Raw genomic sequence first — 14,009 nt, forward strand, 5'->3', positions numbered from 1 at the left:
CAACATTATCTGATAAAAAAAATCGAAAACATTAGAAGGGCAAATATTCATGGATTTTGCTACTTCCACATCCACTTCAATAATTTTTATAATGTACTTGTCACATCGAAGCAGTGGATGATTTAATTATTTAAGCCACTTCATGCAAAAATACAACCTCCCACAATATATAATGTCCTTTGTAACTTCTAATTTATCGAATTTTGAATGGATTAATGATTTGGGGAACTCTTGTAGTCATTTTAAATTAGAATTTTTGGTCAAAACATTTGGTAGCATACCCTTACCAACCATGACCAACTGACCAAGCCAATTAAGCTAAGCCGGAACAACGAAGGGGATGTATACCAAACTACCAAAGCTGATTTAGAATAGAGCAAGAAAGTGACAGGTTTCTTACCTACTACAAAAGTCAACTTGTTTTGCCCATCATTTCCTGCCCCAACTCGCATAGGTGGAGCGTGAAAGAAATGTTTTTGCAGAAATGTTGGTTCCTTATCCACAAGCAGATTGCTCTAAAAAAAATAATAAATCCCACAAGTTGAGTATTGAGAAATGACGACTCATGTTTTGGCTTCGCATAACAGGCCAGAAGCGACTTGGACGATGAGCAATTAAAGTTTTAAAGATCGGGTTGTTCAAGTATATCACGTGATTAATCTTTTTTAATTATAGAGATATGATATCCATATAAATCTCCAAAAAGATACAATTTTACTAAGCAAAATTTGTTAAAGGCAAAATTTATTAAAATAAAACTATCGGGGTATCAATATTTCTGTCTTCGCATTTTTACGAACTTACGCCAAGTCGCCAAGATTATTAGTGGGAAGGACTATATACGGACTCCATATCTCTCAAGGCAGACTCTATTTTTTTTTAAAGTAGATCCCAAATTTAAAATTATCGTTGGGCACACTCTCCTGGGCTTCAAAAACTAAAAACTTTATTTTCTTTTTTCACTGTTCTCTTTCTACTTCCGGCTGTTCTCTTTCTTCCCCCTCTAAAATACAACATTGTGAGCCACCTTTTTTTTTAAAAAATTATTCTTCCTATGCTTAAAACGTTATAATGATGAAAAATGAGTTTTAAAACGTATTAAGCTTTTTACCATATTTGACTAAAATCGTTGGAACACTTGGGCCCAAATCGCGATCTGTGGAAATCCTTGAATCATGTTTAAAGGCTGGGTTATCTGGTAATGTTATGTTTATTTCAATGTTGTAATGTATAAGTTTTTAATGTGTTTAGCTGATATATGGTGATGTTTTATTGGCAGTTGCAAGATTTGATTTTTCTTCATTGAATGACCATTACCACCAGGAGACTCTTGATAATTTGAGGAAACAACGTGTTTAAGGTAATAAGAACTTTTTTATTACCCATTTTAACTTAACTTTTGTTTAACTGTGCTGTCTTATGGTTTGATTCTTTGTTTTTAAGATTTGGGTAATGGGTATAATCTTCATACTTGATTCATAGCTATGTAGTTAGTTTTTTACTTGAGTTCTTGTTTGTGTTTACGAATTTGTGAAGAAAACGTTTTAGACCTTTTAAAGAAAGACAGAGTAACATACTCATATTCAGACCCATCGGCCAAATGCCCAAATATGCCCCATAGCTTCCTACAGAGGCTGCGACCAAAATAGGCCGGTGCTTGAGAATATTTCCATTTTTTGTTCCATCAGACAAATGCTCTACACATCTCTCATAGTATGTATCTCGTGCCTCACATGCAATTTTAACACTTCTCTGCAGCAATGCTTCAGTATCTTCTTTTGACAAGCCTTTAGATTCAAACCCCTGAATAGTAGCATGTGTCACACACAAAAAGATGATGGGATCTTCTTCTTAAAAATATATTACTTACATAACTGAAAAAAAAAATAGACAAAGCTAGCCCAACTACCTGATAAGATGCCGTGAGAATAATATCTGCACCTGCTTCAAGGTAATCGAGGTGTACCTGTAACATAAGAGGTCATAATTACAAGCCGAAACTATTCATATGTGAATGACAATGGAATAAAGAGACATTACAGTTTGGATTAATTGAGGAGAATGTTTCGACCAAATATGATCAAAACACCAAGTGTTGATGAAAAAAGAAGAAGCGTTAAAAAGTAATTAATTAAAATGATGGTGATCGGGGGAATGATGAGACTGTACCTTGCGGTTGCCTACATACCCAAATTATCAGTGGGATCAAGTCTCAAGAATGTAGTTCTGTATGAAAAATAATTTGGTATTTATATAGGTAGAGTAGAGAGTCCTTGTAGCTTAAGTAATCTTGTAGCTTGAGTAATTGTGATAGACTATAACTTTCAACTGATAATTATCTTTTTGATAAGAAATGAATCTGGACATAAATCAACGTACATTAGTGGCAAGTCATGTGGCTAAGGTTCAAATTAGCCCATATGAGTTAATGGGCCCAATACACATTGATCCATGATATTGCGAATGGGCTTTAGCCCCGGCCGATCAAACGAATAAAGTGGAGACTCCTACCAATGGACGTTTGCCACGTAGGTGGGGGTCGAAACACCGCCCCCTCTTTGGCATGTGAACAAAGTTCATATGGCAAAGAAGAAAGAAAAATGATCGGAATGATAACGAAGTGTCGTGCGAAAAGAAATAATTGGAAAATTGACTGTCGAAAAAAATTCGTGAATTATCGGGAACGAAATAATGTCAAACTAACGTATACGGGACGCAATAAAAGATGGCCGAAAATGCACAGAAATAAAATAAAATATGCACAGAAATAAAATTGCAAAAAAAAAAAAAAATTCGATTGACGAAAACTGTACCAAATGCGTCACGTAATAATACGAAATTTGAATACGACGATGCGTGCCAGGGGAATATCGATACGCGGATTATATCGTTAAAAATTAAATGGAGGGGCAGTTTAGTAATAATAGTAATAAAAGGAAGTTAAATACTAATTGGACTCAAAGTGTGCGGATGAGATAAGAATGTGGAGGAGATAAGAATTGAGATTAGAGATGGAGTTGGATTAGTAAAGAATCCTATCGAACCGAAAAACAAATTCGACCTTATATAAGTCTTTGGCGCTTATCAAAACATCGTGGTTTAAGAAAAAGGTTTGAAGTCACAAAATACTGGGTCCTCTTCCGCGTTCTCGCCGCTCGAGCGTTGTGTGCCGTCTTCGCTTAGACTAGTAGGTACGTTTCCTTACCATCAAGCTCTTCTCATATATAAAGTTGTATCAGTTTCCGGGAAGGCGCAGGGCTGGCCCACAAAGCAACAGGGCCTTGATAGAAACACTGACAGAGAAGAAGAGGACCTCATCTGAGAAGGCCGACAACCGTCCTATAGTCATAGAGTAGTCCAGCTCTTTCAGTGACTGCCTTCGCTGTAGCCTTTGCCATAGAGTTATGAAGTTTGGTCTTGGCATGACCATGCAAAGTCGTTCTTGATTTCCAGGCATGAAATCGTTGCCGTTTCTAATAAAGGTAAAAAAGAGGCACTCTGAGCAGATAGATCCAAGTCACGCATGTATGCCTTATCCTTTGGAGTTTGGCAGCTAGATGAACTTGTAGACTCCGGTCTTTTCCGTCGTTGTGCCTTTGGAATTTCTGGGGTTGTTAGTCACAGTAGTTGTAGTGGCAGGCCTATCTGAACTCAAAAGATGGGATTCCTCAACAACTTCGTTACTCTCGGTTGCAAGTTCCTGAGTTGGTAGTTTACCATGTCCCTATAATGGATATCCGAATTTTGTACTGGTGGTAGCATGTCTGAGTTTTGGAAATCTTGAATAGGTAGTTGAACGTCCACACTCATTGGTTGCGGTGTGACCTTATTCTCTTCCTCAATGAAAACTGGGACACATCTCTTTGAGGCGACAAAAAAAAAAAAAAAAAAAATAAAAAATAAAAAAAAAAATAATAATAATAAAGATAGGCTGGAGAAGATGGTGATGAAGGCGCTGCTGTAGAGATTTCAAACCGATACCTAACAAAACACGATATGGTGCAGCGCCCTCTAAGGGGGGCCACCGTACCTGTGTCCCATTTATGTGGCTTGGTTCACCATTTTGTACTTAGTGAACCCGGTTGTTGAGTTCTAACTTCGTTTTTAACTTATTTTTTTTATTGTAGAAACTACCGTACTATACGGATGAAATATAATCGAGAAGAAAAAAACTCGATGACGATCGGAGACTTGGTGAGGTGGAAAGAAGGTGACATATACCGCGACAACCTGAAACCGCGTCGATGGTCGCTTAAGGAAATACAGAAAATACTAGGACTCGAGAAATTTGAGATGGAAGAAGTGTACGAATTTGAAACGAAAATTGAAGAAGATGAAGTAGTAATGGCTTACACACAATTAAATTGCAGGAATATAATTCCGTTGAACAAAGAAATTGCGCAATTATTGGAGTGGTGGCAAATTGCACCGGGACAACTGCCAATATCGTTACGGTTAATCTTTACGAGCACACCCGTTTACAAAATGAATTTAAGAAGGTTTGGGGCTCAAGAAATCTTCGCGTTGATACGACCGAAAACCATCTTGTGAAAAAAAGGGTACATAAAATTTGAAGTTGAATTCAATGATTCAAACGAGAACTTTTAAAGGGTTCCCAAAAGTATACACCGGATGGGATAGATTTCATGTACCGTTTGCGGGAAGTGGAATCCGGCCGAGTTTAAAGTGCGAACAAATTTCGAGGTAAGCCAAAACATAAGTATTGAAAACTGTACTACGAGTAACCGGTTGACTAACACGAGGTATTTTGTGTCTTAACAGAAAACGCGAGTACACTACCAGACCTTGAATTGGACAAGGAAGTGGAGAACAACCTTCGTTTCTTCTTTCATGAATGTTCTGACGAAAGATTGGTAGATCTGAGCTACTTTGATGATATTGTTGATTTCCGACACTACGGGGGTAACAAACAACAGCCCGATAGGTCCAAGGAGACACATAGTGAAATGGCGAAGAAGAATAAGATTCTCAGAAATGCAATATTTGGCAGCGATAGCGATAGTGAAAAAGAAGATGGAAAGGAATTAACACAGCGAGAATTAGTGCTGAGCTTGCCAAACACAAATAGCGAATTGTACAAAAGAAAATGTTCCACAAGAAAACGGGCGAACGGAGATCAAGAGAGACAACCAACGTTACAATGTATGATGCCTCGAGGGACGAGACTACAATGCACAAAACAGCCCAGACGAAATAAAGTACATTCTCAACATAAAGAGGAAAAGGTATGTACCGTATAAAACATATATATGTAAAAGTGTGGGGAGAGGTAATATCTCGCTCTGGTTTGGTATATACAGGAAAAGAATGGCGGGGAAAAGAACGAAACCGTGATACCTACAAAAGATAGTATAGCGAAGAACACAAAATCGGTGAAAGAAAACAAACGGCAAAACAAAATGCAGGAGCAAAGAATCCAACCACCACTGGCAAGTACTATCCGGGGTAAACTCATGGAGGAAAACCACAGAATTTGTTAACAGTAAGTGGACCGTTGACTTTTACTATTGCGTTAAGATGGTAAAGAAATTTATGTCCAACACTAAACCGATGAAATTGGTAGATGAAGCAAAGATGTTCAAGTCTGGACGACGAAGCGAAGGTATCACCAGAGACCACGCCAATGGAGGGGCTCGAAAAATATCAAAACCTGTGACGAATCATCGGAGAACATCGAGAATATGAGAGAGCATTGTCAATGATTTTCGATACTATGAACCAGGTATGATAGTATTTTTTTATCAGTTATTGCAAACTTATGTTTAAGTCTGAAAAATTGATGAAAACAAATATTTTCCGCCGCAGGTTAAAACGGCGGTAGTACGAGCCAAAGAAATTCATGAAAAAGTTGCGAAGAAAAGTATCCTTCGAATGAAGTCAATGTCGTAGAAGAAATAGAAAAGTGAAAATACTCAACCGAAAACTGGAAGAGGCAAACAAAGCGTTAAAAGCGGAACCAACAGAGAGTTAGAAGACGAAAACAAAAACTTAACCGAAGCGGACGGAAGAAGCCAAGGCGAGAGATCATCTGAAGACTTTGGGAAAGCCTGTGAGATAATGGAAGAACACAAACACTTAAAAGCAGATGTGATAGAATTAAAGGCACTCGTGGCGACCAAAGATCGAACTTAAAAGCGTCTGCGAAAAGAGGCAGAAAAAAAATAACAAGCGAATGACCGATTTAAACGAAGCGGCTTGGCAAGATCACGTGCAAATGGCACATTGTGAATCGTCCGTAAGACAATTGACAGAGACTTTTTATAGAAACGGGAGATGAACTAGAACATGAGAAGATGAATTACAAAGATTTATGCGAGTTGTATATCACGAAAAGTTTGTAAGGAACCATTGGATTTGCCCAAACCAATGAACATGTGATTTTGCGTGGTAATACCATAGAGCTAAAAATTCTTTTTGAATAAAATAAAGTATGTGTTGGCAATTGAATATCATTGTGTTGTCAGATAACATACCTGTGGAAAACTGACAATGTTGTTGAATTATATAAATGACACAAAATAGAATGAAACACCCCCAATGCTAACTTTAAGCTTGCAAAATTAGATTGAGCTAAAAAATGCTCCGACCTTGAACCAAAAGCGAACGGGTAACGTCATCAGATGATGACATAGCGTGAGTAACTGACTTAAGCGAGCGTAAAATTGTTCAAGTTAGATTGACGAAATTAAACGTGGTAACTTCGCCATATTTTGTCAGAGCGATATTAACGACCAAGCGAGCGTAAAAGCGTTCGACTTAGGCCCGGCTAAATTAAATTAAACGTGGTAATTTCGCCCGAGAGTTTGTTAATAGCGATAATCGACTAAGCGGCGTAAAAGCGTTCGACTTAGGCCCGACAAAATTAAACGCGTGGTAATTTCGCCCGAGTTTGTTGTAGCGATAGTAACGACTAAAAGCGGCGTAAAAGCGTTCAACTTAGGATTTTTGAAATTAAACGTGGTAATTTCGCCAGATTATGTTGTAGTGATAGTAACGACTAAGCGAGTGTAAAAGCGTTCAACTTAGACTGACGAAATTAAACGTGGTAATTTCGCCAGATTTTGTTGTAGCGATAGTAGCGACTAAGCGAGCGTAAAAGCGTTCAACTTAGACTCACGAAATTAAACGTGATAATTTCGCCATATTATGTTGTATTGATAGTAACGACTAAGCGAGCGTAAAATCGTTCAACTTAGACTGACGAAATTAAACGTGGTAATTTCGCCAGATTATGTTGTAGTGATAGTAACGACTAAGCTAAAATGCGTAAAAGCGTTCAACTTAGGTAAAATTAAACGTGGTAATTTCGCCGATTTTGTTGTAGCGATAGTAACGACTAAGCGGCGTAAAAGCGTTCAACTTAGACTCGATTTAAATTAAACGCGTGGTAATTTCGCCAGATTATGTTATGTAGTGATAGTAACGACTAAGCGGCGTAAAAGCGTTCAACTTAGGCCGAAATTAAATTAAACGCGTGGTAACTTCTCCAGGATTTTGTTGTAGCGATAGTAACGACTAAGCGGCGTAAAAGCGTTCAACTTAGGCGAAATTAAACGTGATAATTTCGCCAGATTTTGTTGTAGTGATTATAAGGTTAAGCTAAAACCAAAATCATACCATTGGGCCGGAAGTGAAATAACCGCTTCTTTATTGATTACGAGTCTTAAAAATGCAAAGATAACAACGGAAAATACATGCCCGAACCGGAAACAAACTAAATATTGTATTATTTTATTTCTCGGGATAGCGGAAAAACACAACTAAAATCTACTTATAGAACTTGCGCGGATGAAGCGCGTTCCACGGCTTATCGAGAACATTCCCATCTAAATCTCGGAGAAAATAAGATCCTTTGGTGGCGGGCGATCTATGATGTATGGACTGTCCGTTTTCTCAAATTTACGGAATCTATCAACCTCGTCTTTTCGACCAGTACCCGATCATCTTTCTCAAATACTTTAAATTCGAACTTTCTTATCATATTTTTCGTTTCATATCGACTTGATAACGAATTAACCGTTGAAGACCAACATCTCTTGTCTCATCTATCAAGGCTTTGGCTTGAGCAAGTGCTTGATCATTCGACTCAATTCCACGTTAGAAGTTAGTGTGGTTGGTGTCATCAACTCTATAGGCAAAACCGCTTCCGCATCGTAAGCAAGATTAAACGGAGAAAATCCGGTTGAATGCTTAGGTGTGGTTCGATAAGCCCACATAACCGCGAGGAAGTTCCTTAACCCATTTCCTTTGGCTGTTGAAGTCGCCGCAGAGCATTGCAAGAATGGATTTGTTAGTAGCCCGGCTTGTCCATTAGCTTGAGGATGGTATGGTGCCGAAAATTGTGATTAATCTTCAAGTCGAGAACAAAATTGTCGAATTTCTTCAAAGATCAAATTGTTTGCCATTGTCGGAAGTCAATGATGTTGGAATACCGAAGCGACAAACAATGTCTCGCCATAAGAATTTTTAACATCGAAAGCATGGATCGGGCTAAGGGCATAGCTTCACCCCACTTGGTAAAATAATCGATTCGCGACGAGTAAAAAACGAACAACTTGCCGGGGAGCTTTTCGGGAAGAGGACCGGCGATGTCAAGACCCCACTTTGCAAAGCGGCCAAGGGCTCAAGATTGGATGAAGTTCCGTTCTTTGAAGATTTCCCATGTTAGCATATTTCGACAAGGAACACACTTCTCGGACAAAACGCTTAGCATCCTTTTGCATGTACGGCCACCGGTATCCTTGTGTCATTGCTCTATGGCGAGACTTAAGCCCGGGGAGTGGTTCCCATAAGCCTGAATGAATTTCCGCCCGGGGCGAGCAAACCTTCAAATCTGGCGAACCACAACGGCATAGGGTTAAGACTTGTGCCTTTGCGATAAAGTTACAACGAGACCGTTTGAAGTCGATATGAGACAATATTTCCAAGCATCACGCGTTTGACCACGATCACCCACTTTATGACCGGAGGCAAGATGTGATCATGTAAATATGTGATATAAGGAAGACGCCAATCATCTTCGTCACAAGGTGTAAGTGGAAAACTTAGCTCTATATCAGGAACCTCTGGAGCATTGTCAGCTTCATGATCGTCGTCGGTATGGACCGAGACAATATCATTGATAGGATCATTGTGGTCATCTGATAGCATAAGTTATGGATCAAGCGTTTTCTCTGCAATGATAGCTTGATTATCAAGATCACGCTTAGCGCTTCGAGTCGGCCGCGGGGAGATATCAAATTGGCATAGCGTGATTCCTCGAGAAAATGTCTTGATGAAAAACAACTCGAGTGATGTACATATCGGCACATCCTCGATGGACGGTCGATACTTCGGTTCCTTTTGAAATTCAATTGTAATCTGCGAGGCTTATCGACGACTTAAGCTGCGCGGATAAATAAGCGAGAGAATCCGCGTATGTCGCGTCATGGCCTGGATGGCAATCTTGATAGAATCAAAATTTCGAGCAATCGATGAATTAAGTCCACATAAGCTGCCATTCTATCGTCCACGAGCTGCATCGATCCACCAAATTGGCTAGCGACTAACTTAGAATCTGTGAATAATTGTAGTTTAGTCACCCCCCAAGTGAAGAAGCGATCGCGAAACCGCAAATGACAACCGTACTTTCGGCCTCATTATTTGAAGCGTCAAAACCAAACGCCGACTTCTCAATTTTTTCTCCATTCGGTTGCAAGATTACACACCCAATACGGAGCCATACTTATTATCGCGAACCATCGGTGTAAACAATCCAACAATCGGCGGATACATCGATAAGTTTGGCAAATCATCGTCCACGAGGTAATGGCGTGTTGTCGGCGACATTCTCTTAGTCTAGTAATCGTCGGACATAAGAATATCCTCAATTGGAAAATCAGCCATTAAGCGAAGCCAAAGCTTGTCCTTTCTCGGTTGTGCGAGTTTCAAACACAATGCTATAAAGCGCTAAAGGTAACTTTCCCATTCTGCAAAGGCGACTTGATTCACGAGCATTACGAAAAAAGCTTTTCGCGATGGATATTCATTATAAAACTTTGGCGACTTCGTCCACGGAAATAAGTTTTAAGGCGTCGGGCGGCATGAACCAAAGCCAATGCAATTTTCTCCACTTTCGAGAATATCTTGTTTCAGCAGGTTGTAAGAGTCTTGCTAACAAAGAATATAGGGCGCCCATCGCCACCGTTGACAAATAAGGCGGCACTTACGGCATGATCGATTGGCGGCTAAATATGACCTATATAGGCTGCCCGTTCTTTGGTAGCAAGAACGGAGGTTGGACTAAGTATGCTTTCAAATGGCGAAATGCAACTTCCGCGTCCTCCGTCCAAATTCTTTGCGTCTTTCAATGTTTGGAAAAAAGGGCGGCATCGATCGAATACCGAGAGATAAAAGCGATTTAGGGCGCCAAAGCGTCACGTAAAGTCGTTGAATTTCTTTCTTTGGCGTCGGAGAAGGCATTTCAAGGACATTTCGAATCTGATCCGTTTGCTTCAATTCAGCGTCTAGTCATCATGTATCCTAAGAATTTACGGATGATAAACCGAAAGAACACTTAGCGGATTCAAACGCATGTTGACATTGGAAGTCCAGCCGAAAACACTTGCAAATCGGTAAGATGATCGGTGCTTTTGTAGATTTGACAACCATGTCATCGATGTATGCTTCGATTGTCTTTCAAGTAGGTCGAAAAAATAGTGTTGACTAGCTTTTGATATGTGGCTCCGGCGTTTTTTAGACCGAAAGGCATTACACAGTAACGATAAATGCCTTGGTGCGTAATGAATCACGATGAACTCTTGGTCCTCAATGAATAGCGGAATCGATGATAACGAATAAGCATCCAAAAAGACAAACGCTGAAAACCGGATGTTGCATCGACCATTTCGGATATCTGAGGCAATGGATCTGGATGAATCGGACAAGCCTTATTGAGATTTGTGAAATCGATACAAACCGTAAATTTTCCGTTCTTTTTAGGCTGCGACAACATTTGACATCCATGTTGGATAAGTCACGGGCCTTATAAAGTTAACAGGACAAGAGGCGGTCGATTTAGTCTTTCACTTTCATCTTTCTATCGGGGCCATCCTTCGGGGCTTTTGTCGAACCGGTTTTGCATTAGGATCAATGTCGAGTTTATGACAAGCTACCGAAGGATCTATACGAGGCATTTGCTCTATTAAGCCAAGCAAACACATGATTATTTTCCCGCGATAACAAAATAAGCTCTTGTCTCTCCTCTTACGGAAGTTCGGTTGAAATAAAAGTAGTCTCTTTAGGGGAGTTGGCCAATTTGAACTTCTAAAAGTGGATCAACTTGTCGGGGGTCCTTCAACATTTCTATTGGCGAGTAAACCGAAGGTCCCGGATCTTTGTAATTGCTATTTGACGGCGTTGGAACTTCGAAATAGTTAGTCCAACAACTTCAGACTTCTTATAATCATCGAGAACATTGTCGTGGCAAATTAGAGATGCCAGTTGATCGCTGCGCACCTTACAGACTCTTTTATTGAATGGGAACTTGATGGCTTGATGATATGTTGAGACGACAGCTTCCATATAATGAATCAATCTCGACCAAGGATGACATTGTAAAGGGGATTTACAATCCATCAATAAGAAATCAATATTGACTTCATACGCATAAGAGTGACCAGGAGAGACACCTTTCCAACGAATGAGTTCGCGGTACCATCAAAACCAACGATAGAAGCATTTTTGGGGGGTGACCAAGTTATCAATAAAAGGAATCTTTGCGATAACACCCAGAAAACATGGCGCTAGCTGAACTACCGATGTCATCATTATCGTTGTACACGCGTACAACTGATATCGCCGATTATCACGACACATCATAATGAGGAACATGCACGCCCATTAGATCTTGGTCGATGAAACATAATGGTTCATCTTCAATAGTCTCCGTCGCGAAAACCTTCCACGAAATTGATCCGTTAACCGTTACAAATTAGACGGATATTTGACTTTAGAGCGGCGAGCGGTTTTCGAGTATTGGACAATGAATCAATGATGGCATGTCCAACCTTAATGACATTGTGATCGGTGATAGTTAAAGCTTGAGTTGTTACTTTCTTACGCACATATTGATCAAGTTTCCCATTCGCACAAGTTTTTCAATTCTTCCCGCAAAGACCGACAATTCTCCGTCTCATGACCATAATCATTATGAAATTTGCACCATAAAGATTTATCGCGAGTTGTTTTAGTGTCGTCGCTAAAGGAAAAGCGGAGAGGAGCGGAGACTTTATCCTTGATTTTGTCATAAACTACCGCATATTTGGTATTAAAGCGGAGTTAATTCAAAATCGATAAAAGGCTTTCGGTCCCCGCTTTCGTGGAGTCTTCTTTCTTATCACGGAGGCTTATTTGGGTTCTTTGTTGATCAAAAGTCGGATTCTTACGTTTATTTAAGCTGATCATTGAAATCCTTTCCTTTATTATCTTTGTCAGAAGTTCGAGCAGCCGTGTCATCTTCAACATTGATAAATTGTTGAACTTCGGTTGGTATAGCGACGTCGGGAAGATGGAATATCGAACAAGAGAGTTATATAACCCATCTTTATCAAACAAGATAGCTTCTTTAAAAGCGTAAACCACCATTAGATCGGATTGCTCGAAATCTCAGCCGCGGCTTAAGCGGAAACGCTAGCGATAAAACTACGGAGAGTTTCCTCGCGTTGTTGCTTGATGTTGAAAAGAACTTCGGACTCCATTTGGGCGTTTGAGATTATGATGAAAACGCCTCTTGAAAACTTTTCGGTTAAGTCCTTGAATCGACGAATAGAAGCGGAGGTAATTAAGCTAAACCATACCAACGCTTCCCCTTTAATGTAGAAGGGAAAAGTTTGCATTTTAAAGCGTCATCACCTCCGATAAAACCGGTTTGTTTGTGAAATTAATCACATGAAGCATAGGGCAACCCTCGACATCATCATATTGATCAAACTCGGTTGTTTGAAGTCTTTGTTATGAGTAGCCCTTTGGATGGCGAGAAAAATTTGTCCAAAATACCATCTTCAACTTGCCAGATTTTCTAGTGTCAATTCAAAGGATCGGTTTGTCGGAAAGAGCTTTTTAATCATTTCTCGACCGTTGAGGAGTCATCGATCCATTATCTGTTGGATCGTGATCATAGTCCGCGATGGCGCTATGAAGCGAAACGAGCGAACGAAAAATGGCGAAGATTCATCGTTTCCGTGTCGAGATAATTGTGGATGAATGCGTTGGGCTTTTCGATGCGATAATGTTGAATGATAAGAACAGCGTTCTTTGAAGTGTTTCACCATCTTGATGGTTCCGATCATGAGTCGCGATCATTATTACGTTAAGCCATTCGAATTCCTCGGGACTTGCGAAAATTTGTAGGATCGTGGGGGTGCGGTCGGACGATTATTAGCGATTACCTTGCCTACCGAAACGTGACCAAGTGGGTGGAGATTTCTCGGCGGAGGTCGGGAATTAAATTAAGCCCATTACTCTTAACTTCGTTGATGGCTGTTGCGAATATCGCGAATCTCATCCTCACCACTTAAACGATCCCACACACTATTATGTCGTTGGCGTGTGTGGCGTTGTGGTGTGATAGATACAACATCATCTGCGAGTGGAAGCGCGTCGTTTAAGATGGCGCTGTAGTAATTATTCGTTTTGCGGACGATCTTTAACTTTTGAAGAAGTGCTTCTCGAGACATATGACTTACATTATCCGCGTCGATCTTGGAGAATCGTCGAGGCAATAACCTCACGCTGAATAATTTGGCGCGTTGGTGGAACAGCGGTTATTAGAAGGTATTATCTTTGTCGGTAAGGTTGTCCTTGACCATCATGTTAAGTGATGATTGTCGGTAATCACATCGGGACCTTGAGCTCTTGGTATCGTCATAACTTTCGCAAAAGCGTGATCGAGGGTGTAGTATAAGAACCCACAGAGGCGAGCCAATTATGTTTCGACCAAATATGATCAA

The sequence above is a fragment of the Coptis chinensis genome, chromosome 3, assembly GCF_015680905.1.
Source record: "Coptis chinensis isolate HL-2020 chromosome 3, ASM1568090v1, whole genome shotgun sequence".
Lineage (NCBI taxonomy): Eukaryota > Viridiplantae > Streptophyta > Magnoliopsida > Ranunculales > Ranunculaceae > Coptis > Coptis chinensis.